Source organism: Cervus elaphus, chromosome 23 (genome assembly GCF_910594005.1).
Source record: "Cervus elaphus chromosome 23, mCerEla1.1, whole genome shotgun sequence".
In the NCBI taxonomy this organism is placed as follows: Eukaryota; Metazoa; Chordata; class Mammalia; order Artiodactyla; family Cervidae; genus Cervus; species Cervus elaphus.
The window spans coordinates 4,807,525-4,833,492 of record NC_057837.1 but is presented as its reverse complement, the minus strand read 5'-3'; positions in this window follow the sequence as shown (position 1 = coordinate 4,833,492).

Sequence of the window (25,968 nt, the reverse complement as noted above, 5' to 3'; positions counted from 1 at the left end):
GCAATAAGTGCTGGAGAGGGTGTGGAGAAAAGGGAACCCTCTTACACTGTTGGTAGGAATGCAAACTAGTACAGCCACTATGGAGAACAGTGTGGAGATTCATTAAAAAATTGCAAATAGAACTGCCATATGACTCAGCAATCCCACTCCTGGACATACACACCGAGGAAACCAGAACTGAAAGAGACACGTATACCCCAATGTTCATCACAGCACTGTTTATAATAGCCAGGACATGGAAGCAATCTAGATGCCCATCAGCAGACGAATAGATAAGAAAGCTGTGGTACATATACACAATGGAATATTACTCCGCCATTAAAAAGAATACATTTGAATCAGTTCTAATGAGGTGGATGAAACTGGAGTCCATTATACAGAGTGAAGTAAGCCAGAAAGAAAAACACCAATATAGTATACTAATGCATATATATGGAATTTAGAAAGATGGTAACGATAACCCTATATGCAAGACAGGAAAAGAGTCACAGATGTATAGAACAGACTTTTGGACTCTGTGGGAGAAGGCGAGGGGGGAATGATCTGAGAGAATAGCACTGATCTGAGAGAATAGCACATGTGTATTATCAATTGTGAAACAGATCGCCAGTCCAGGTTTAATGCAAAAGGCAAGTCCTCAGGGCTGGTGCATTAGGATGACCCAGAGGGATGAGATGGGGAGGGAGGTGGGAGGGGAGTTCAGAATGGGGAACACATGTAAATCCATGGCTGATTCATATCAATGTAGGGCAAAACCACTACAATATTGTAAAGTAATTAGCCTCCAACTAATAAAAATAAATTTAAAAAAAATTAAAAAAAAAAAAAAAGAATATTGGCAGCAAGGATTTTCCGAGCAGTTCTCTGAGGTCTTCTCAAACTCTCCTCCAACATATTCCCTGAGGAAATTGTATGTTTTTCAATGAGAAAAGTTGCGACAGACATATTGTGTGACATACATTAAAGAAATATGTGTGTCATATACAATATTAATTTAAGAAACTAAAAGATCCTGGGACTGGGTTTAATTTTGTCATCTTGCTCTATGACCTTGAGCAAGTCAGTTAACCTCCCTTCACAGCTGTTATTTTCTCCCTTGTGAAATTGAGATAATGGCACTTGATTGAAATGCACTTGATAGATTGGTTTTCCATGATGAATGACATCACACTGAAAAATTTGAAATGTTGTGCAAAAGAAAAGTGACTGTGTGAGTTGGACTCATGTCCAGTTAAGCAGAATAGGCTTTATTTTAAGTACACAAATGGATTAGAACTGGAAACAGAAAGTCCCAAAGAAACAGAATAGAACCAGGGGTTGTCTATTATTTGTCTTCCGGGTTTACCTCTCAATTTCTTCAGATGCACAGATTCCTTTTCCCCCCATATTTTGGAGTTCAATCCTTGGTCCATCATGTAGCTAAGAAGAAAGGCCCTAAGTCTGAGGTCACCCATCATAGAAGCCCCTGCTGCCAAGAGGAACCCAGGGCTATTTCCTTAGGAAGCAGTTTGGACCAGGATATCTCATTAAGAAATGAGAAAGTGGGCATGCCTGGCACCTAGACATATCCAATAGGTACAGATTATAAATTGGCAAGGTGACATCATCCATAGAAACCAGACTATTGAATAAAAATCTACAAGTATGACTTATTCTCCTTCCAGTCCACATGACCTGGAACAAATCATGTAACTGCTCTAAGCTTCAATTTTCTTGCTGGGAATAAAAATGGGTTATGGGGAAATTCAAATCATATAATTTGCATGAAAATGTGTTGTAAACTCTGAGATGCAAATAATGACCATCAGAGCTAAAGAAAGAATGGAAGCAAACAAGCTGAGTTACTAACTTGCCAGGGAAGTGAATACACACCAGTGAAGAAATTCACTCAATGGTGAGTAGAAAACATACTTTGCTTTTTATTATAACATGCCCAATTTTTGACAGATTACCAAGAGACACAATGGTTGATTAAGTAAGCAGTGCCATGGTGATGGCAAAGGCTATCCGTTCATCTTTTCATAAAAGATAAATGTCAAAGTTGGGATTTCTTTTAACAAAGAATTGAGAGGGTCTTTAGAAATCAAAGAATCAGATTGTAGAGTCGGAAGCACCGGTCTCTGCAAATGTAATCTCTTTTTTAAAAGCTGTGTTTTCAAAGGCTTGGTGGTTGGCAGACTAGCAAAACTCAGCATATTCGTGAAAGAACAAACTGAGGACTTGCAAAGACCTTGGAGACAGGAGACCTGTGTCCTGTGCTGCTCCTGACTGGTTGTTTGTTTCAAGTTATTTATTTTCCTTCTCTAGGCCTCCATTGGAGAAGGCAATGGCACCCCACTCCAGTACTCTTGCCTGGAAAATCCCATGGACAGAGGAGCTTGGTGGGCTGCAGTCCATGGGGTCGCACAGAGTCGGACATGACTGAAGCGACTTAGCAGCAGCAGCAGGCCTCCATTTCCTCAGCGATAAAATGTCTATAATTGACGACTAATGCTAATGTCCCTACCATCTCTGATGGACTCTGATTCCAAGGAACTTCATCTGATTAAAACCTAAAAAACTAATTTTTTTCCCCATCAGAGATGTTAGTTAGTTAGTTAAGTCGCTCAGTCGTGTCCGACTCTGCGACCCCATGAATCACAGCACGCCAGGCCACCCTGTCCATCACCAACTCCCGGACTTTACCCAAACTCATGTCCATCGAGTAGGTGATGCCATCCAGCCATCTCATCCTCTGTCATCCCCTTCTCCTCCTGCCCCCAATCCCTACCAGCATCAGGGTCTTTTCCAATGAGAACTCTTCGTGTGAGGTGGCCAAAGTATTGGAGTTTCAGCTTTAGCATCAGTCCTTCCAGTGAACATCCAGGACTTATCTCCTTCAGGATGGACTGGTTGGATCTCCTTGCAGTCCAAGGGACTCTCAAGAGTCTTCTCCAACACCACAGTTCAAAAGCATCAATTCTTCGGTGCTCAGCTTTCTTCACAGTCCAACTCTCACATCCATACATGACCACTGGAAAAACCATAGCCTTGACCAGATGGACTTTGTTGGCAAAGTAATGTCTCTGCTTTTTTAATATGCTATCTAGGTTGGCCATGACTTTCCTTCCAAGGAGTAAGCATCTTTTAATTTCATGGCTGCAATCACTATCTGCAGTGATTTTGGAGCTCCCCAAAAAATAAAGTCTGATGCTGTTTCCACTGTTTCCCTTAGATGACATTAAAAAGTCAAATATGATTATGTTGGTATAGCCACAATATTGTAACAAATTACCTCCCCAAATTTCATTGCTGAAAACAACTGTTGTTTATTTTTCACAAGTGCAAATGGATGGGGCCCCTTGATTGCTATGACTTGGGCTTGGCTGATCTTGCCTGGGCTCACCCACATGTTTGTAGTCAGTGGGTGAGTTCTTGTGGGTAGCTAGTCTGTGTTGACCTTAGCTGGGTGACGCAGGGCCTCTGTCTCTAGTGGGTGGGGTCTATCATCTTCCAGGAGACTAGTCCAAGCTTATTAATGTGCCAGTGGAAGGTTCCATGAAAGAGAATGGAAGGATGCAAGAACTGGCACTTAGTCATTTCCATTGCATTTTACTGACCAAAGAAAATCCTAAGGTCAGCTCAGGTTTATCAGTAATGAGTAGACGTCACATCTTGATAGAAGGAGCTACAAAATCATATTGCAGAAGTGCATGGAAGGAGGCAGCAGTGACGAACTGGGGAAATTTGGGGCACTAGTCAACCAAATGGTAGCTAGATTGATCTATATGATTCTTTCTGAAACACTTCGCAATATTTTCCTGTCAGACAGGTTAAATCTCCACTCCTACACAGCAAGGAGAAGGAGTAGCACTCTGTTCATCTCTTTTTGGAAAAATCCTCAAAACAAACACAAGAACAAGGACATGGCATTTGCCTAAGGAACAGTAGGTTAATTGCTGGTTTATGTCTTTTCAAAAGAATGGTTTGTGTCCCAGATGACCTCAAAGGCTCTTAGCCCTTTTTCCCAGTCCATAAGTACTGTCCAGAGATTTTTTTTTTTTTTTTCAGTGCAGTCTTCCTGAAAACTGCAACAGATACAAATTAGCAGAACAGAAGCTGAGAAACTTTCCCTATGCTAGCTATCCAAACAAAAGTCCCAAAGTTCCTCTTTCCTGTTGAAGTCAAGTGGTCCTAGAATTGGAGACCTCAATGTTCTTCCATTGCCTTCCTCCAGCTCCCCAGGAGCAGTGAGCCCATTTCAAATGCTTGGTAGGCATATATGGCTATTGGACAGTTCAGATACAGAACACCTTTGCCACTGCAGAAATTTCTGATGGAAGAGGTGATTCGGGGAATGACTAAAGCTATCTGGAGAAGGCTGGCCCCTGTGGGGTCTTGGCCAACCCTGAGATATGCATGAAGGGACCAGAAGCCCAGAAGAAAAGGTGGTGGCTATCCAGATTGGACATCATGACTCATGTAATGTAGTTCTAGGTCTTTTTACTGCAAACTCACTCAGTAACCTTGGGAAATGCATTAAATTTCTTCAATCATTAGTTTATTCTTCTGGAAAAAAGAGTTTAGGGTCAATCAGGGCTTCTCAAACTTGCATGTATCTGTACACATGAATTATCTGGAGATCTTATTTAAAAAAAGTAAATTCAGAGGCAGTAGGTGGTTGAGGGACTGACATGCTTCATTTTAAATCATCTTTCAAGTGGTGCCGGTGATACCGATGTTCTTGGTGCATGGACCACTCTTTGAGTAGCAAAGGATTAAATCATGGCGCCACTGAACATTGCCTCAGAAAGGATGCTTATAGATTCCCTATTCCAACCCTGTCTCTATGGTCCTATCCAGCCCTAGAGTCCTTGAGGTCTGAGAACCTGAAGATGCCCTGCTGCCCGTGGGTCTGTAAGAATTGAATGGTCATTTGAATTGTTCAATAAAGTGACAAAAATGACCTCAGAATAACTCCATAGTTTTCTTGTAACTATGTATATATGGAGAGACTTGATTTTTGTCTAATGGCTTATATGAAGTAAAGGGCTCTTATAGCTCATGCCTTTCACTTAGTAGAGACTGGATGATCTTTACATTTGCTTTAAATCATTACATTAGCTCTAGGATCTAATATCCGATGATCTGAGGTGGAGCTGATATAAAAAGAATGGAGACAAAGTGCACAATAGATGTAGTGTGCTTGAGCCATCCTGAAATCATCCCCCTCCACTTTCCATGGAAAAAGTGTCTTCCACAAATCCGGTTTCTGGTGCACAAAAGGTTGGGGACCACAGTTTTAAATGATCTACCCGAGGCCACTCTCCTCAAGTGTTAATTGTATACAGTAAAACACTGCTAGTCCTACTAGCATAGCTATTCTTACTTGAAATTGACAAGTGAGACAGCAGAGAAGCAGGACAGATTCATACAGCAAGTGAGACTGCCCCAGAAGCAGTGGTTGGCAAAATCTAGATTTTTCCATGTGAACAAGTATGATGGCTGGTAGAAAAATAACCTATCTACTATATATACTATATTCATATATGATATTACACTATACTACTATACAGTTTGCTTCCACAGTATGCGCTTGAGCTCCTAAGTCTTGAATCCAAAGCCTGCTGCTTTCTCGTGAACCCAGCAATGGGTGCTTTAAGGGAGCAGCACCATGGGTGATATGCTGTGCCCCTTCAGTTTGAGCCATTCAGCTTGTCTGAAATGGATGGGTGCATTTTCTGCATTTGCAACTTGGATTCTGAGGCTGGGAATAGTAATGCTGAGGAAGCCAGAGCACAAAAGAAAAGGATAAAAGGGCAAAGGACTGAAACCCACAGGGAAAGGCAATTACAAGGTATATTCATGTACGCTATGCAGAGGGAGGGATTTATTACACTTCCAGGGTTTTCAATTTTGTTTGGGGGATTTTTTTTTTTCCTGCATAAAAGGTAGGGCGAAAGAACTGATATTTGTCAGTCTGAATTGGATAAGTGCAGTTGCAAAGAATAAAGGGAGCTTTCAGAAAGTGGGCAGCTGCGGCAAAGCCTGAAGCCATGGTACTTGATACTGCAATGTACTCTCTTAGTGTTTCTGGGCAGCTTTTGAGAACAGCAGGCAGGGCATTCAGGGTGGAAAACAATGGCAAATGTCAAGAAGGAAAGAAAGAATCTAGAGCTGAAAAGACTGTTGATTGACAAGTAGGACAGATCAAAGAGAGAAATTCATATCAAGTATTTACAATTATAATGCTAATAGAAATCAATAATCATAAAAAGAAACTATAGCAGAAAATTTAAAAAAACTAGCTCTCAATCATAAATAAAAATGAAAGAAGAAACTGGCCCAAGATGCAAACATTTGCAATTTCGTGAGTTCTAATTTTTTTTACTGTGTATCTTGCTACTCAGCTTACCAGTGAAAAGAAAGTTTGATCATTGTGTTTGAATTTCTTTGCCTTAAAAATTATGCGGTGGAAATATGTTTGGAGAAGCACAAGATGGGGCTCATGTATAATCCACTGCAAATCAAGCCTCAAAGACAACATCTAAGCATGCGCTTTTGTGATTCACAGGAAAAGTTTTATGAGAAGCAAGCTTCTGCAAATGCATCACCTGGGCCCGCTGGGCTTGTTTTCACTTCCTTCTTACTTCCACTCTGTGCCTCACAAAGGTGGGATGTGCAAAGCTTCCTGGTGGCAGATTGGGGTGTCAGGTTTGAAGGAAAAACCCTGTTTTGGAAACTTGCTCAGGCTTGTTTGGGAGCAGGGTGGTTTAGAAACCCAGGGAGAAATGTTGAAATCAGTTATTGCAAAATCTCTTTTGCAATAAGTAATGAATAAAAACTGAAGGAAAATCTCTTTCCTCCCCAAAGTAAAAAACTACCATTGGACTTGTCTAAACAGCTCTTCAGTAATAGAACTTTGAAGGCAACATAAACTAAAAGTGCTTCCCATAGCCAAGGCCAGAACCTCTGGCCATCTTTGATTGATTCATTCATCAGTAAATACTTGCCAGGACATGATAGGCATCAAGCAGAGCCCAGCACAGTGCTGATGAGGAAGAGTAATGCCTCTCATGGCTCTGAGACACCAACTCAGATGTCACCTCCTTCCTGGCTGACCCTGTCTCACCTGGCTGCATCTCAGTTGTTCTTTATCGAAACACTGGCCTTTCCATCGTAGGTTTTGGTACACCTGAATTCTGTTATTTTCTACACCAGAGCTCTATCTCCACCCACTACAATATTATTGTGAAGATCCATTTTAATTGTTCAGTGTTGTAGGGTCTTAGAATATGTTTATTAAGGAAGCGAATGAAGATGGTGCAAGCCAGCCAACAACACTTCTGTTCAGATGCATTATACACAGAGAGAAAACCACAAAGCAGTAAGTGGAAGATCCCAAAGAAAAATCAATTTCTATAGGAGTTAAACTTTTAAAAATTCACTTCTGAAGACATCAGAGATGACACTCCCCAACTTTTAATGAACTTTCATCTGCTTATGGATTCAAATCCGTGTGAATAGATTCAAATCACAGTGAAAGCAATAATTAACTCTTTTTTCAAAATGACAGTCTGGCAATAACATGTTCTGATCAATAGAAAATGATAGAGTCTAGGAATTATGCAAAATACACATGATATTTAAAAATGTATCAAAGGAGACATTTGAAAACAGTAAAAAAAAAAAAAAAGTGTCAGATTATTTAATAAAAATTTCTGGGAACACCAGTTTGTCTTTCTTAAAACAAAGTTGGATTTCTTTTTCTCTTTATCCCAATATAAATTGCACCTTAAATGATTCTTTAATGTAATTAAAAATAAAGTTCTGGAAGAGAATATTGGTAATAGGTAATATAATTTATAATGAGAAATTTATTTAATTTTTCTAATCAAAGATTTCACTATGTGAAGAGCAAAGGCAAAAGAGAGATCTTAAGCAGGGGAAATATTTGTAATGCATATTGTAGGAACTAGTGCCCTCAATATGTAAGGAGGTTTTATTAATCAATAAGAAAAATATCAAATAAATAGGAAAGGTGAAATGAGGACATAGCAGGAAAAAAAAACAAAAACAAGAGTTTGGAATAAATGAAATGATATTCAATTTTATATGTAATTAAAAATGCAAAATAAATTAACAGCAAGATATGATTTCCTATCTTAAAAACGGAAAAACGATGCCTGAAATTTTAACTATACAGTATTAGCGAGGCTATGGGAAAAATACACATTCAAAAATTAAGTGTAAAAATGAATTGCTATAATCTCTTTGAAAAGTAACTTAGCAACATCTGTGAAAATTAAAACAAGTGTCCTTAGTCCCACCAAATTGCTCTAAATACTGTCTTAGGTATACTTCTGTACATACAGGAACACAATGATGGTGAGAGAGAGAGAGAGAATGGAGAAGAAGGAGGTGAAACCGGTGAAACTACAGAGGTGAAACCATTAGAAGGGGGAGCAGGTGGGGAAGGGAGGAAGGGGGAAAAGGGGTGGGAAGGCCAGGAGGAAGCATAGAGAAGAGGATAGGAGGAAGGAGAGGAAAAGGAGACAAAGGGGAAACCAAAAAAAAAGAAAAACTGCGAAACGGTCATATACTGAGACTGTTTATCTGTAGAGTGGAATGATGTGCTACAGTCCAACAAAGGCAATACATTTGATATGTTGTTATAGACAGATCTCCAAAACAACTAAAAAAGGTAAAATAGGAAAAGCTGTTAAAAAAAAATATTAAACAGGAAAAAAAAGAGAGAAAATACCCACCTATTCTGGAAGAATGCATAAGAAAGTATGGTGATTATTAAAGGACTATCATTCTGCTGCAAACCCATCCTTCCACACTCTCCTTTGATGTTGGAGCTGGGACTATGAAACCTTTGCCATTTGAATCCCTGTTAAGTTCTGCTGATAGATCACTGGGTGTCTTTGGGAAATAAGACTGGTGCCCAGGGTGGAAGTGAAATGCTTCCTTCAAAACATGTCACATCAGTCAAAGTTCAGAAAGGTGGAAACCCAGTAATCCTCCAGGGGAAACTCCAAACAGGTGTGTGTCCAACACCTGTATTTCCAGCTCGTAGACCTGGTAAGTAGCCACGACATCCTGTTTTTAGGGCTATTCTTCAACTTCCCCCATATTTAATATCAGCACAGGTATACCAGAAAGACAGTGATAAATAGGCTGGACTAGTAGATAAAACTTCCAATTTAAGAAAATGAATTAATTTGAGAATGCCAGTAAGACATTTTCCAGCCATTAGAAGACAAAGGCTAGGTAGTATGGCAGTGTTTTTCAAATGTTTCTGACTTACAAGGGAAGATGTGTATTTTGCATTATGAACTACTAACACACTCACAAACTGAAAGAAACGTTTAATCAAATAATACCTTAACCTAATTACACACAACTTGATATTTTCTATCCTTTTCTTATTCCATTCTATTCTGTGTCATTAGAAAGAAAATGCTAATCTTGACCAATTAACTTTATTTCACAATCTAATAGTTACATGAAACTACAATGTGAACAGACACTGGTGTGGAAGAATCCATAAAGGCTCTCTAATCAGATTGATCTGGGTACTAAATCCAGGCTGACAACTTGTTATTGTTTAGTTGCTCTCGTGTCCGACTCTTGAGACCACATGGACTGTGGCCCGCTAGGCTCCTCTGTCCGTGGGATTTCCCAGGCAAGAATACTGGAATGGCTTGCCATTCAACCCAGGTATCGAACCCGGGTCTGCTGGATTGACAGCTGATTCTTTACCACTGAGCCACCGGGGAAGCCCCTGTAATTGTTATAGTAGTTACTTAATTTCTCTAAACCTGGCCTCACCTGTAAGAAGAGGCTTTTAATTCCTAAAATATAGATGGCTGGAGAATGAAATTGTGTAGAGAGTGTGATGGCCCCTGTTGGCACCAGCGTTTCACTTTTTCATACACTGAACAAATTGTTCTTGAAGAAAATGGATTCGGTTCCTGTTCTCAGGCAGCTTGCCTTCTCACTGTGCAGACAGTAAGCTGGAAGCTGCTGGCATCCTCTCATAGTGAGGTAAATTCACCATGAAACTGAAAGCGTTAGTTACTCAGTCATGTCCGACTCTTCGTGACCCCAAGGACTGTAGCCTACCAGGCTTCTATTCTCCAGGCAAGAATACTGGAGTGGGTAACCATTCCTTTCTCCACGGGATCTTCCTGACCCAGTGATCAAACCTGGGTCTCCTGCAATGTAGGCAGATTCTTTACCATCTGAGCCACCAGGGAAGCCAATAATTCACTGTAGATTTTTATAATTTTTTTAAAGAAATTGAGGATTCCGTAGAGAGGAAGCTGTGTAGATAGCAAAACCCATTTGTCATGAATCCTGATGCTCAGGTGGCCTGTGGTTCTCAAGCAGGGGCAATTTTGTCCTTCACAGGGTGTTTTCTGTTGTCACAACTGGGGGACCACTACTGACACCTAAGGATAGAGGCCTAGAAAGCTGCAATCCTCCAATTGCATCCTCCAATACTCAGGACAGGGCCCCCACAATCAAGAATTATCTGGCCCCAAGTATCAGTAATACCCAGCTTGAAAGAAGCTGTGTTATGAGAACTGAACCACTGTGATTATTATGACTGGAAGTGCCTTTAGAGTCTTGGTGTGGGAGTCATTCTCACCAGCTTGGGCAAGTCTCCAAAGCTCTCAGTTTCAATTTCCTCATCTGCAAAATGGGTATAATAATATCTGCCCACCTCCATAATAGGTTGAGAAGAGCAAATCAATTCAAAGATGAAAAGCTTTAAGACTGGGTGGCCAATTTCACATGGGTACCTTTTTATTACCATTATTGGCCTTTTCATAAAATAAAAATTGCCAGCAAACTTCAAAGATTTTGTTAATTAAAAGAGAGATATCAAAAGCACAACACTAGGTTAATTATGACACCAACACTCAATTTTCATCATTAGGAATATGGCTAGTTTGAGAAGGGTCTGCACTGTAACACCATAGGTTCAAAAGAGAATCAAAATTAAATTAGCTTTTAATAGTGTCAACATTCCAAACATCTGATGTAAAACTAACAGAGAATATATTATGGTTACTCATTATTCATTCTGTTTACAGATACTTCCCTTCTCAATACCGTCCCAGACCCAAGGAGCCAATAACACAAAATGTGCCAAGAATTACAAATTGTGTCTTGCTCAGTACTTGACTATCTTTCCAAATTTATCAAGGTTCACTTAAAAACCAACTTGCCAGTAGCTGTTATGAAACATGAGAGGATGAGTCAGTAGTTTCCTTTTGCCTTGCATACCCACACCTCCGTATCGGTCTCTTAGAGGACCGTTTATCTTGTAGCTCCGTGTATGTTGCTGGTCTATTCCTCTCCTTTGTCACCTCACACTGTCTCATTGTGAGTTCAGAGATGGGAGGATCTTGCCTTATCCATTTCTTTTCTTTTTTAAAAAATATTTATTTGTTCATTTATCTTGGGCTGCACCAGGTCCTCTCTGTAGCCACGGGGGCTCTTGGCCGCAGCGCCGAGGCCAAGTAGTTGCAGCCCACGGGCTCTCTAGTTGTGGCCCTCCAGCCCAGCTGCTTCACAGCACTCAGGTTCCCAGTTCCCCAACCAGGGATCAAACCTATGTCCCACGTGTTGGAAGGTGGACTCTTAGCTACTGGACCACCGAGGAAGTCCCACCTTATTCATGTTACAGTTCATAAAGAATAGGTGTGCAACGTACTCAAGTGAATGGAGTTCTGCAAATACGTCTCAGAAGAGGTCTTCTTACCACTCTCAGTCTCTCTTTGCTCTCCTGCATCTGTGCAGAGATTCTTGGTGAAAACTTACAGGAGGAAACAAATATGGTCCCTGTTTTCATGTAGCTTCTATTCTCACTTTACAGGTAGGAAATTACAGGCTGCTGCAGGATTGTGCTCTTGGGTTATAGACATAGTCAACCTCACCAGAACTCTACACATTTTGCTTAATGAGATCCTGTTAGTCTTCTCAGTGCAATATCACAGAATCAGCACAAACCCCAAAGTGCAGAATGATTTGTTGTGTAAGTTGGAGTGATTTCCTAAATCCATGTCCTGGATACATGTTACAGAAATACAGGAACAGAGATACATTTTAGGGGTGTCTGGAGCTTCAACAGTCACATAGACTGGGTTGGCAGTAGTGGGGAAACAAGAGTGGTGGGGAGGTAAGAACTGAAAGATTGGTGACTTTTAAGTTAAGATTGGTGACTTTTGAGAAACCTGTATGCAGGTCAAGAAGGAACATTTAGCACCAGACATGGAATAATGGACTGATTCCAAATTGGGAAGGGAGTACGTCAAGGCTGTATATTGTCATCCTGCTTATTTAACTTACATGCATAATACATCATGAAAAATGCCAGGCTGGATGAAGCACAAGCTGGAATCAAGATTGCTGGGAGAAATATCAATAACCTCAGATACACAGATGACACCAACCTTATGGCAGAAAGTGAAGAACTAAAGAGCCTCTTGATGAAAGTGAAAGAGGAGAGCAAAAAATCTGGCTTAAAACTCAACATTCAATAAATGAAGACCTTGGCATCCAGTCCCATCACTTCATGGCAAATAGATGGGGAAACATTGGAGACTTTATTTTGGGGGCTCCAAAATCACTGCAGATGGTAACTGCACCCATGAAGTTAAAAGACGCTTGATACTTGGAAGAAAAGCTGTAACCAACCTAGACAGCATATTAAAAAGCAGAGACATTGCTTTGCTGACTAATGTCCATCTAGTCAAAGCTCTGGTTTTTCCAGTAGTCATGTATGGATGTGAGAGTTGCACTATAAAGAAAGCTGAGCACTGAAGAACTGATGCTTTTGAACTGTAGTGTTGAAGAAAACTCTTGAGAGTCCCTTGGACTGCAAGGAGATCAAACCAGTCAATCCTAAATGAACATTCATTGGAAGGACTTATGTTGAAACTGAAACTCCAATACTTTGGCCACTTGATGTGAAGAACTGACTCCTTTTAAAAGACCCTGACCCCTGATGCTGGGAAAGATTGAAGGCAGGAATAGAAGGGGATGACAGAGGATGAGATGGTTAGATGGCATCTCTGACTTAGTGGACATGAGTTTGAGCAAGCTCCATGAGTTGGCGAAGGACCGGGAAGCCTGGAGTGCTGCAGTCCATGGGATCACACAGTTGGACATGACTGAGTGACTGAGCTGAAGTTACTTAAGTCAAAGGACAATACAATTAAGCCATTCTTTCAGACCCTTTTCACAAATCTGATTAAAATATAAATGAGGACTGTCTTGATCAACAGAACCAAGCTTTCCTTCAGTGCTTATTAGGTACTAAATCCTAGTGGATTCTGGTAGTACAGAGATGAAGAAAATGTGGATAGTTCTGGGGTGTCTTCCAGTTGTCTCCCCAGAAGGATAACATCTTTCAGGCTGCATGACAACAAGTTGTAAACAAATGGTCTGAAACTCTGCATCACTGCTTGGAAAAGTGATTTCTGGGAATGCTTCTAGATCAGCAGTGAGCTCTGTATGAGTAAGAGAATGACTTTCATATTAAGCTTCTGGGAGAAGGGAGTTTGTTTGTTACTGGACTTTAACAAGCCTCTCTGACTAATACACAATCTTTTCTTGTGTATTAAAGAAGTATATTAAAAATATACTTGCAAACTGGAAAGAAAGAATATAATCCCAGAATATGTACAGTTCTGAGAATTCAGTACATTTAATATAATAAAGACATCCCTATAGCTCATATTTTCCTCATTTGATTACGGATTCAAAAAACTAATTTAAGACCAACATTATTCAATAAAATCAAAATAGCTTATAGGTAGTTTTGCTGACAGGAAGGCACTGAAGGGCTTGAGGTGTGAGATGATTATACCATATTCAATTTATATTTAGAATGTACTGCCCCTTGAAAGTGAGCAGCAGACACCAATGAGAAAACATGATGTCGAAGATGAGATTTCTCAGAAAAACCATAGATGAGATGAACATTGAGGGTAGAAAGAGAAAATGTGGCTTACTGCTAGAAAGGATCACCTCTAAGTCTGTCAGTCCTGGCATCGTGGGGATAATTTTAAGAAATATTATTTTCAAAAGGTGTTGGATTATTAAAAATTGCTAGTTGTGGTGCTACCTACCACATGTTCTCACTGGTCACCTTCCTGGATCACTGCATTCATCAGGCCCTCTGTTATCTTAAGCTCCAACCCTCTGAAAGAGCTGCCTAATTTGCTGTATATTATGGATCATTCTAACCAAAAGCTTAATATGAAAGCTCTCTAATAAAAATATACTTAGAGTCTATGTTTTATCAGTGGTTTATAAATTCCGGTTTTCATATGCAAGCAATCTAGTTTTAAAAAAATATTTTCAAAATGTACACATGAATACATACAGTTTTAACTGCAGAGTTTTTTTTTAATAAATTAAAATGAATATTCTCCAAGTAGAAAAGGACTTATTATTTTAATGTCTTAGGAGAGTAGCATTTTCTGTTATCAAAGAGCAAAGAACTTATTGGATAGCAACTCTGGGGTTTTAAACCCTAGATTTTAGAGCTCACTGGGGTTTAAGTGAAAAAGAGTGTGAGGGCCAGAGGGCATTAGGGATCCATATTTGAGTAAACAAAACCAGACTTCCTTTCTTACTGACAGTATTTTACCTTTCCAGATGAGTCCAAGAGAGAAGCCAGGTGACTTCTAGTGAAGACATTTTCCCTTGACAGCCAAAATTCCATTCAGGATGGGGAAATGAATGGGAAATCCTGACTGCCTTATCTGTTCTAGCTTCATTATTTCATTTTAAGCAGGAACAACCAGAAATTTGCCACTTCGATGAGGAAATCTGTAATTCTTGATCTCACTGTGGAAATAGCAAACTGTTAGAGCAAGTCTCACTGGCTGGAAAGGTGATTTTAATGCACTCTTATCACCTAATTTCTCTTCCATCCTTTTATGTTTACTTTGCTCCTGCTAAACTGGTCTTCTCTTGGCTTAACAGGTCTTCTCTACCTGTACCTGTTTGTTTGTGTGTGGACGTGCGCATGCACACACACTCATACACGCAACACATACAGAGTATGGCGTTCCCCGTCATTGCCTTTATTTCGTGCTCACTGGCTCCTCTTCCAACTGTTGGTACTTGCTTCTCTTTGCCTGAGGGCTCTCTGTGGTCATGAAGCCTGTCCCGACCTTGCACAGGCAGGTAGAAAGTGTCGGAGAATTAATACCTTCTCTTTCAGGAGCAGCCTCAACCTATGGGTGTCAGGAATGGTGTACAAAAACCACAGCTTCCTCATCCTTTGGAGAGAGTTAGTCCAAGGTGTTTGTTCAACATGGCTTCCCAGGGCTTCCCATGGGATGTCAGCTGCCCACTGGGCCAATCGTCTTATTATCTATTCTTTGTTGATTACCTCCCTTCCTGCCTTACTTCTCTACCTTCTTACTGGTGTCTCCCCCACCTTCCAAATAAGCTACTTGCATTTGACTCATCCATATCAGGCACTACCTTTGGGGAACCTCAAACTAACACACACACAGAACACACACACACAGACTAATTACAATATCTATGAGGAAGCTTCCTCTAATGATTAATGTAGAAGAAAATCTCTTCCCATAGTCTAGGGTTTGTATTTTTCTATCTGACATGTCATGCATTTTTGCCCATACCAACTCTCTGAAAGACTGCAAATCCCTAAAGGGCATTATATATACTATTCCCAATATGTATGCCCCATAATAAAAGCGTCAGTATTGACAAAGAAAAATTAGGTAATAATTTGATTTTGAAATATAAACTCTACCCATGCTTCCATCGAAACTCAGTCAACAAAGAATGAGTCATTTCAAATTTATTATTTATAGAGGAGTCTTTATAAGACAGTGCATCTTGACTTCTTTAAAGACATTTGAGAAGATTACACGAGATGTGCATATGGGAGATTTAGCTAAATCTGGGACAGGTGAGCTTTCAGTTGTATGAATATAGAGTTAGTTGAGGAGTACACTGATGTATGGCTCAGTGCTAACCTGAATGAAATGCTTAAGGATGATTCTGGTCTCTGACATTGATCATTGCCTATCAGATATTTTGTAGGAAAAATATTTATTTTCTATTTGATTGGAGTTTGCTGATATTGGCAAACTATGAACTATGGATGGAGGTTCATAACACTCTATAGGAGGTGGTGATCAGGATCTTCCCCAAGAAAAAGAAATGCAAAAAGGCAAAATGGTTGTCTGAGGAGGCCTTACAAATAGCTGAGAAAAGAAGAGAAGCTAAAGGCAAAGGAGAAAAGGAAAGATATATCTATCTTAATGCAGAGTTCAAAAAAATAAGAAGAAAAGATAAGGAAGCCTTCCTAAGTGAACATTTCAAAAAATAGAGGAAAACAATAGAATGGGAAAAATTGGAGATTTCTTTGAGAAAATTAGAGATACCAGGGGAACATTTCATGCAAAGATGGGCTCAATAAAGGAGAGAAAGGTTATGGGCCTAACAGAAGCAGAAGATATTAAGAAGAGGTGGCAATAATACACAGAAGAACTATACAAAAAAGATTTTAATGACCCAGATAACCATGAAGGTGTGATCACTCACCTAGAGCCAGACATCCTGGAGAGTGAAGTCAAGTGGGCCTTAGGAAGCATCACTATGAACAATGCTAGTGGAGGTGATTGAACTCCAGCTGAGCTATTTCAAATGCTAAATACTGATGCTATGAAATTGCTGCACTCAATATGTCACCAAATTTGGAAAACTCAGCAGTGGCCACAGAACTGGAAAAGGTCAATTTTCATCCAAATCCCAAAGAAATCCTGGGATTGATTGCATGTGGCTCTAAGCTAAAGCCTCTTACACTTTATATCAATAAATAATATACAGATTTAAGAGTCTTCCCTGGTGGTCCAGTGGTTCAAAATCCACTTTCCAATGCAGGGGACACGGGTTTGATATCCGGTGGGGGAACTAAGATCCCACTTGCTGTGGAGTAACTAAGCCCAAGGGCCACAACTAAGACCTGATGCAGCCATAAATAGATAAATAAAAGTCAGATTTAGTAAGAACATTTATGAGATTTGTAAATTATAAAGACTTGGAGGGAAGAGTTAAGCTGTTAGTAGAATTATGAGTCAAAATGTCTTTTGTAGATTAAAATAACTGATTGAAACCAGCTGGGTATGTTTAAGAGAAGTCAGCGTAAAGGTCTCTGTCCTGTATTGGTGTCGAGCAGTGATGCATGACTGACTGTTATATTACAATAATTAGCATTAGGCATCCCTGGATTATGTTGCATATACACAGAAGAATCTTGTTGACCTAAAACAATATCCACATCTAAGGAACCTATAAAATGGCATCTGTACCAATCACCCAGGAGTCTTGCTGGCAGATGTTTAGGCCCTCTATGATATTTTACAGTATTCAAAGCCAATGCCACAGAATCAGTGGGCAAATCTATTTAAACCACTGGAACTTAAAGTAAATGATAGCATTTAACTTGAAGGACATAGCCTCATTACCATGTTAATTTAGTATGTTTCCCAGAGCAATCTTTATTTACTATGTGAGGAAAACAAGGTGGAAAAAGAACTCTAGCTGTGAAGTTAGCCAGGCAGTTATGGAGCATGCATACTGGAAGTAGTGGAGATAATGCCCTGAAGAGATTTGCAGTCTTGCAGAGAAGTTGGTATGGGCAAAAATGCATGAAAAATTCACTATGTTGAAGTTAATTTATTCCTGAAGTTTAGTGACCAAACTAACTGAAAAGCTACAATAGTAAATTTGTGAAGCAATTTTAAGTATAAAAATATTTTTGAATAAAGAATTTTTAAAACCTGTAGTAATTTTATTAAGCCTGCATCTCTTAGAGAAAATCATTCATGCTATTGTTGTTATGGAGATGACCATCACTCTATATTCTCTCTTGGTCTGTACAGGCTTTCCCATATTCTCTGGAGTCATTTAGAAGCCATGACAAGGGAGTGAGGGTCATTGAGATGGCAGTATTGTAACATGTATCCAAGCTGAGGGACCTGGGTTTTCTCAAACAGCCCAGTTAGATGGACTATTCTTATGTAAGTAAGTGAACTTGGGTGGACTCTTCATAGTTGCAGATGGCAGATTTCTGGATAGAAGTGTAGAAATCACACAAAAATAGTTTGTGTGATTTGTCTAATAGTTTAATTTGTCTAAAAGCACAAGACTACAATTAAAGTTCTCTAGGCTTCAAAGCAGAGAAGGCAACGGCAACCCATTCCAGTACTCTTGCCTGGAAAATCCCATGGATGGAGGACCCTGGTAGGCTGCAGTCCATGGGGAAGCGAAGAGTCGGACACGACTGAGTGACTTTTCTTTCACTTTTCACTTTACTGCATTGGAGAAGGAAATGGCAACCCACTCCAGTGTTCTTGCCTGGAGAATACCAAGGATGGCAGAGCCTGGTGGGCTGCCGTCTATGGGGTCGCACAGAGTCGGACATGACTGAAGAGACTTAGCAGTAGCAGCAGCAGCAGGCTTCAAAGGGACCTTCCAGTTCATGCACTTTTTTTGTGGATCAGGGCACAAATTCAGGCAGGTTAAGGGAGCTCCAGTTCCTCTTAGGAATTGTAAGAGGCGCAGCTAAGAATACAGATCCTGACTCATAGTCTACTGTTTTTCTCCTCACAGTCTAAGCCGACTCCTTTGCCCAGTAATCATCCATCTGGCAAGGGTGTGAAATCAGCTCTCGCAAGGCTTCTTAAGTCCTATGGTGAAGGACAACATTTTCTCCCATACCTCTCATCAATCTTGAAAGCATTTTTTGGTCGAATTATTTTTATTTTAAATTTATTTATTCCAATGTTTTTATTCTATATCTACTTCATGAGTACTGTGTGGATGCATTTGGATGTTAAGCAATATTAATTTTCTTGAGTTGCTTTCAATTTCCTTACTTATCTCATGCATCCAGTGGCACTTACATGTGTGCATTTTTAAGTTATTGAACATCTCTAAGTTGGATATCATTCTGATACAAGCCCAATGTGGTTTCTGTGGTGGTTTTTGCCTTTACATTTCTATAGGTATATCTGATTAATTGTGTTTGGGGATAGTCCAAAGAATTTCTCTTTGAAAATGGTTTTAATCCCATATATGGTAGGCAGCACCTAAAATAGTTCCTGATGACCCTCACCTCCTGGCATTCGAGTCCTGTACAGATCTCCTCTCCTAAAATGTGGGCCAGATGTATTTTATGGGATGTCATTTACAGGACTAGATTATAAAAAGACTTTGACTTTGGCTGTGGGTCCCCTCTATCTTTCCCTTTGTCTCTCTCACTTTCTCAATCTTTCTTTCTGTCCGTCTTTCTCTCTCTCCTTTTTCCTCTCTTCCTCTGATCTTTGTTCTCAGGATAGCACACTGCCACGTTGACAGTAGTCCTAGATACAGACCTACATAAGAAGCAGCTGATGAATCCAGCCAACAGCCAGCGTGGACATTTAACCTGCACATGTGGGTGAGTGAGCTTGGAAGCAGACCCACAGCCACCAAGCTTTGAGATGACAGCATCCCCTGCCAACACTTTGACAGTAGCTTCATGAGAGACTCTGAGTCAAAAGCACCCAGATTAAGTCATGCTTGGATTTCTGACTCAGCGAAACTATAATATATGTTTGTTGTTCTATGCCACTGTTTTCAGGTAATTTGTTATACAGTGATGGGTGAGAAATGTTGTGCTTTAATCTCTCTGTTGTGTCCAACTCTTTGCAACCCCATGGACTGTAGCCCAGAAGGCTCCTCTGTCCATGGGGATTCTCGAGGGAAGGAGATTGGAGTGGGTTGTCATACCCTCCTCCAGGGGATCTTCTCAACCCAGGGATAGAACCCAGGTATCCCACATTGCAGGTGGATTCTTTACCATCTGCGCCACTGGGGAAGCCTAGGGTAACTAAGAGACACTGCTAGAAGCACAGCCAGGTGAAGCTGTAGTCAGCATCAACAATTATATGCATCAGTGTACTTTCTCTTTAGCTCCACAGTTGAAATGGAATGGAACAAATGTGATGGTCCATCAACAAGGAATGGACACAGTGGCTACTCCCCAGGAGTGATGCATCCACCCCCTAGGCACTGGAAACAATAGATGCTGGTGGTTCATAGCTTTCCTCCTCATTGAGATTTCCTCCAGCTGTAGGGAATTGCCTCTCCAAAGATTTTGATGATTCATACAGGGACACAAGTGTCTGGCCTCCTTGCCTCTTTTGGGACAACTTAGAAGACCATCCCAGCACAGGAGTTACCCACTGGGTCAGCTGAGATTCCTGTTATTACTGTACCATGGGTCAAATTTTCTCTTTCCCAATCCTCCTTTCTCAATTCCTCACAGATCTATCTCCCATCATGGTTGAATTCATTGTCCAGGGAATTGTGTGATAAAAATCTTCCTAAGTAAGTATATTTCTCTCCATGGGTTTATTATCTTTCTAGGATAAAACCCAGTTCAACCTTCCTTATCACTATCTGCATGACCCTCACCCCCATCCATGCGCTAGTCACTCAAGCTTGTCACTGGTACTGGTTAACCTCACTCAGAGTTGGGGAAATAAGTGGATGGGTGGACTTGGCAGCTTTCTGTTTTATAAGAACCCCTGAGCCACTGGCTGCTCTTTTATTCTCCAGGGCTGTTCTTATAGCTCTAGTCCTATCTGGACAAGGAGACCAAGTGGTAACTGAGTCCATGTTTGTATTGGCTGAGCCAAATAATTCTCCACCAAATTGAATATCACAGGCAGAACTACATTGGGCTAAGAAAGAGATAAGTCGTGGACAAGTTGTTCTTTGCTCCCTGAGGCTCCTACTACTTCAGCCAGTTGGTCTCTGCCTCCAGCTTAAGCAAAGAGCTTTGTTTTGCCAAATAGACTTTGTAAGAGACAATATGAGATCATCTCTCATTTTTTCTACTGAGAATAAGAATAAAATGGAGGTTGGAAGGAATAAATATCTTTTGAACACTAATCCACTTAAAGCTTACAATAGCCCAAGGACTCCTGAAAATTATCTCCATTCAACAAAGGAGGAAATGAAAGTTGAGAAAATGAGTATTTTGGCTATGAACTAGACACTATGGTCTAAGAAAAATTACCCAAACCTTGGACATAAAACAAAAGATCACTGCATATTCTTTCAAAATCCTATGACAACATTGTCTAATAGGCCCACCCAGGATTATTTAATTCTCTAAAGGCAGGTTGGCAAATTCTGCCTTACCAGCTAAACCTGACCCATAGCATGTTTGTGTAAATAAAGTTTTATTGGAACACAACCCTGTTCATTCACTTACCTATTGTTTATGACTGTTTTCTTGCTACAACGGCAGAGTTGAATAGTTGCCACAGATATCCATTTGGCCCACAAGTCTCAAATATTTACTATCTGGCACTTTACAGGAAAAGTGTGTTGACCTCTGTTTTCATTACTGTTCACTACTAATTAGGGACCAGACTTGAAGCTGCTTGTTAATTCAGAGGGCTTTGTCTGATAGAGATGCAAATGCTTTGTGTGTTGAAAAAAAAAAAGAAAAACCTCCAAAGATTTTAGTCTTTTACCTGTGGGCCAAGAGCCAGTTTTGCATCTAAGCTAACAATTCTATTTCAGTGTTCCTTCAGTATCTATATATCCTCAGCCTCTCAAAGTCTCTCTGAACCATCTTTGCCACCTTGCTGGTTTCCTCATTAGTAAGTTAAAGAAAATTTTGACACCTGCTCACTATCAGTTCAGTTCAGTTCAGTTCAGTCGCTCAGTCGTGTCCAACTCTTTGTGACCACATGAATCGCAGCACGTTGGGCATCCCTGTCCATCACCAACTCCCGGAGTTTATTCCAACTCATGCCCATCAAGTCGGTGATGCCATCCAACCATCTCATCCTCTGTCATCCCCTTCTCCTCCTGCCCCCAATCCCTCCCAGCATCAGGGTCTTTTCCAATGAGTCAACTCTTTACATAAGGTGGCCAAAATATTGGAGTTTCAGCTTTAGCATCAGTCCTTCCAATGAACACCCAGGGTTTATCTCCTTCAGGATGGACTGGTTGGATCTCCTTGCAGTCCAAGGGACTCTCAAGAGTCTTCTCCAACACCACAGTTCAAAAGCATCAATTTTTCAGCACTCAGTTTTCCTCACAGCCCAACTCTCACATCCATACAGAACCACTGGAAAAACCATAGCCTTGACCAGACGGACCTTTGTTGGCAAAGTAATGTCTCTGCTTTTTAATATGCTATCTAGGTTGGTCATAACTTTCCTTCCAAGGAGTAAGCCTCTTTTAATTTCATGGCTGCAGTCACCATCTGCAGTAATTTTGGAGCCCCCAAAAATAAAATCTGACACTGTTTCCACTGTCTCCCCATCTATTTCCCATGAGGTGATGGGACCAGATGCCATGATCTTAGTTTTCTGAATGTTGAGCTTTAAAGCCAACTTTTTCACTCTCTTTTACTTTCACTATATATTTTATCAAATTAGTATTCTTAAATTTGTGAAAATTATGCATTGACACAGGCAGACCTATGATTTAGGGGAAAAAAAAGATGTCTGATTTTAAAATCCATTTTCATTCTGCTGCCTCCTCATCCACGGAAATTAAAAATTAGATGTGTTGATAATCCCTTTCACTGTGATGTTAAGATGGTAGAGCAAGAGATCATCAATATTGTTTCCCCTTCACTCCAGTCTGATTCTTTGGGCAAGAGCTCTCATGTAAGCCTAATAAACACATTTTAACAAACAGCTTCATGCAATGGTGGTAAAAAAAACAAACCAGGTTTCCTTTCAAGCCTCAGCAAGCAAAAATCAATTTGGAAGACAAAGTGAATGGCTCAGCTCTTTTTGTTGTTATTTAATTTGCCATACTCAGAACATTACCAGAATATACAATCCTTCCAGTCTCCAGGGTTCACCTGGATGGGATTACATAAAACTTTTGGAAAATCACTTTTTGCCAGACGGTGGCTCTTGTCATTGATCAATGGGAAGAGTTTGCGGAGCAACAGTTTGGGGTGAACATTCCCACAGCCAGAGGCTCTTCTTTCATCTACCTTTGACTGGCATCAGTATCAGTTTAGTTCAGTCACTCGGTCATGTCTGACTCTTTGTGACCCCTTGGACTGCAGCATGCCAGGCCTCCTTGTCCATCACCAACTCCCAGAGTTTACTAAAACTCATGTCTGTTGAGTTTGTGATGCCATCCAACTATCTCATCTTCTGTCGTCCTCTTCTCCTTCCTCCTTCAATCTTTCCCAGCATCAAGTGAGGTATAATTGTCCGATTACATAAAATCAGAACTATATCCCTTACATTGCAGACTTGTGAGAAATTGAACAATATGTTCAAATTGCTCACTGTTTAGTAGATACTCAGTAAGTGAAGCTGCCATAGACTTTCCCTCTCGTTTAATTGGGCCCTAATATGTGTATCAGTTTGCACCATCTTGATTTAGTCTAGTCGACTGGAAGAGCAGAGAGAAGTTTAGTAGAAGGTCTAAAATACACTTAAACAGAGGACTTAGGGGCAGTCAGTAGTTTCTCCTACTGTAATTATAATTTTTTAAATATTTATTTTTATTTATTTGGCTGCTTTGGGTCTTAATTGCAATACATGGGATTTTGATCTTTGTTGCAGCATGCAGGATCTTTAGGGATCTAGTTCCCTTACCAGGGATTGAACCCAGGTCCACTGCATTGGGAATATGGAGTCTTAGCCACTGAACCACCAGGGAAGTCCCAGCAGTTTCTTCTACTCTACCAGGAAGTTCTCTTAGGTTGTAGTATTCTCATTCTGTTGATTCTAAGTTATTATACTTGACTTAATATTTTTGATGCTTAAAGTGATCATTTCTATATCTGTATTCCTTGGTGGAGTGAAGTATTACAATGAATCATGAAAATTCTCCCTTTCTTGCCTTCTTTCCATGTATTGAATTATGTTCTTCATTAACAAATGTACACCTATGAGATTTGTTGTTCCTGTGGGACCCACAGAATAAAAATGCTTTCAGATCACCCACAAATCTTAACACGTGCTCACTTGTATTCTTTTCTGACATGGGAAAGTCTCTTAGAAGCCTCTTCTTCTTGTGCCATTTTCTTGTATATTTTGTTGATTTTTTCAGTTTCTGAAAAGACTTCTTAGGTCTCCTTTCTGTGTCTCAGAAACATGATTGCTGACCTCATAGGCAGCTATTTGTTTCCTGGGTCTGTTTCAACTTTTCTGTCAAATGCATCATCTAGTTTACAACCCACTCTGGGGCATGGTCTCTGCATCACTCAGGAGGAGACCAGCAGTCTCAGAATTTCCTTCCTGGGCTGTGCCCCCAAGCCCTGTGAGAGCTGAAACTACCTAGAACACCTGGAGTACATACCCTTATTGGGTGGTTGGTTTCATCCTCCAAAGGCTCTCAAATCTTGTATCCCTAAGGTTTGCAAAATTCATTCCAGGAAAAGTATTTGTGAGTTCCTTCTTGAGATTACTTCTCAATCAGAAAGGAGGTATATATAAATACGTATTTATACATGTATATTTATGTGCCAGTTGCTTAACATATATTATCTCATTTTATCCCTATACAACTTTGTAAGATATTATTATCTCCACTTTGTAGGTGAAGAAACAGAAACTCAGTGGAGTTAAGGGACTTACTCTGTATTCGGCATCATAGAAGGTGAGCTGGTGTTAAAATCTAGGCCAAAGCCCATAGCCCATGTTTTTACTACATTAGCAAATTTTAGTATAACAGTTACCTGGAGAGACTTCCCTGGTGATTTGCAGCCTTCCAGGCTCAATGCAGGAGATGTGGGTTCGATCCCTGGATTAAGAAGATCCCCTGGAGGAGGACATAGCAACCCCCTCCAGTATTCTTGCCTGGAGAATCCCATGGAGAGAGGAACCTGAAAGGTTGTGGCCCATAGGATTGCAAAGAGTCGGACATGACTGAAGTGACTGTGTACACATGTACACATATAGTAAACGTCTATTAAGGGGTACGAATGTTGTCCAGCCACTTGACATAATGACGATAACAGTATTTTAAAGCTTGAAGGAAACTTGGAGATTGTCCTATTTGACCTCTTCATCTTATGGAGAGCAAGCGTGACTTGCTTGAATTTATTAGAGAAATATAATATCTGGTTCAGTAAAGTTTTCAGGACCAGAATTGATGATCAACTCATCCATTTCTGGCCAACTGAATTATTTCAAAACAAGAGCAGTTTGGGCAAGTATGTGATTAGAGGCCACCTTCCTATAGTTTTAGCAAATGGAAAATTTGTGAATACAGCATTTTCACTCATAGACCAAGTAGGAGATATATATATATATATATCCTGTGATGGCAGTTTTTTTCAGAAACTGGTCATAGAATCTCTCTGGTTGGTATGTGTGGAAGAGGTAGGTACATCCATATGAGGCATTTTATTGTGTTTTTCCTGAACCTGATCCAGAGATCCTGACTCAGTCAGAATTTCCCATCCCTGGTTGCCTTAAAATAATCTTGCCCCAGTGTTTCACTTGCCCCTAGTTCCTCTGAACCTTCTCTTACCTAGAACTTCTAAATTACATTCAAGCACGTTAAGAAATATACTGTTTTCATGAGGGCAAATTGTTATGTGAAAAGCCGACTCATTGGAAAAGACTCTGATGCTGGGAAAGATTGAAGGCAGGAGGAGAAGAGGGTGGCAGAAGATGAGATGTTTAGATAGCTTCATTGACTCAATGGACATGAGTTTGAGCAGACTCTGGGAAATAGTGAAGGACAGGGGAGCCTAGTGTGCTGCAGTCCATGGGGTTGTAAAGAACTGGATACAACTTAGCATCTAAACAACACCAATGAGATCAAGAAAATCATTCATATTCTTTTATTTCTAAATACAGAGTTAGAAACTTTTTTCAAGGATGAGCTCAGTTTAATGGGATTTGCTCTCTTGTTAGATGCACATTCTAG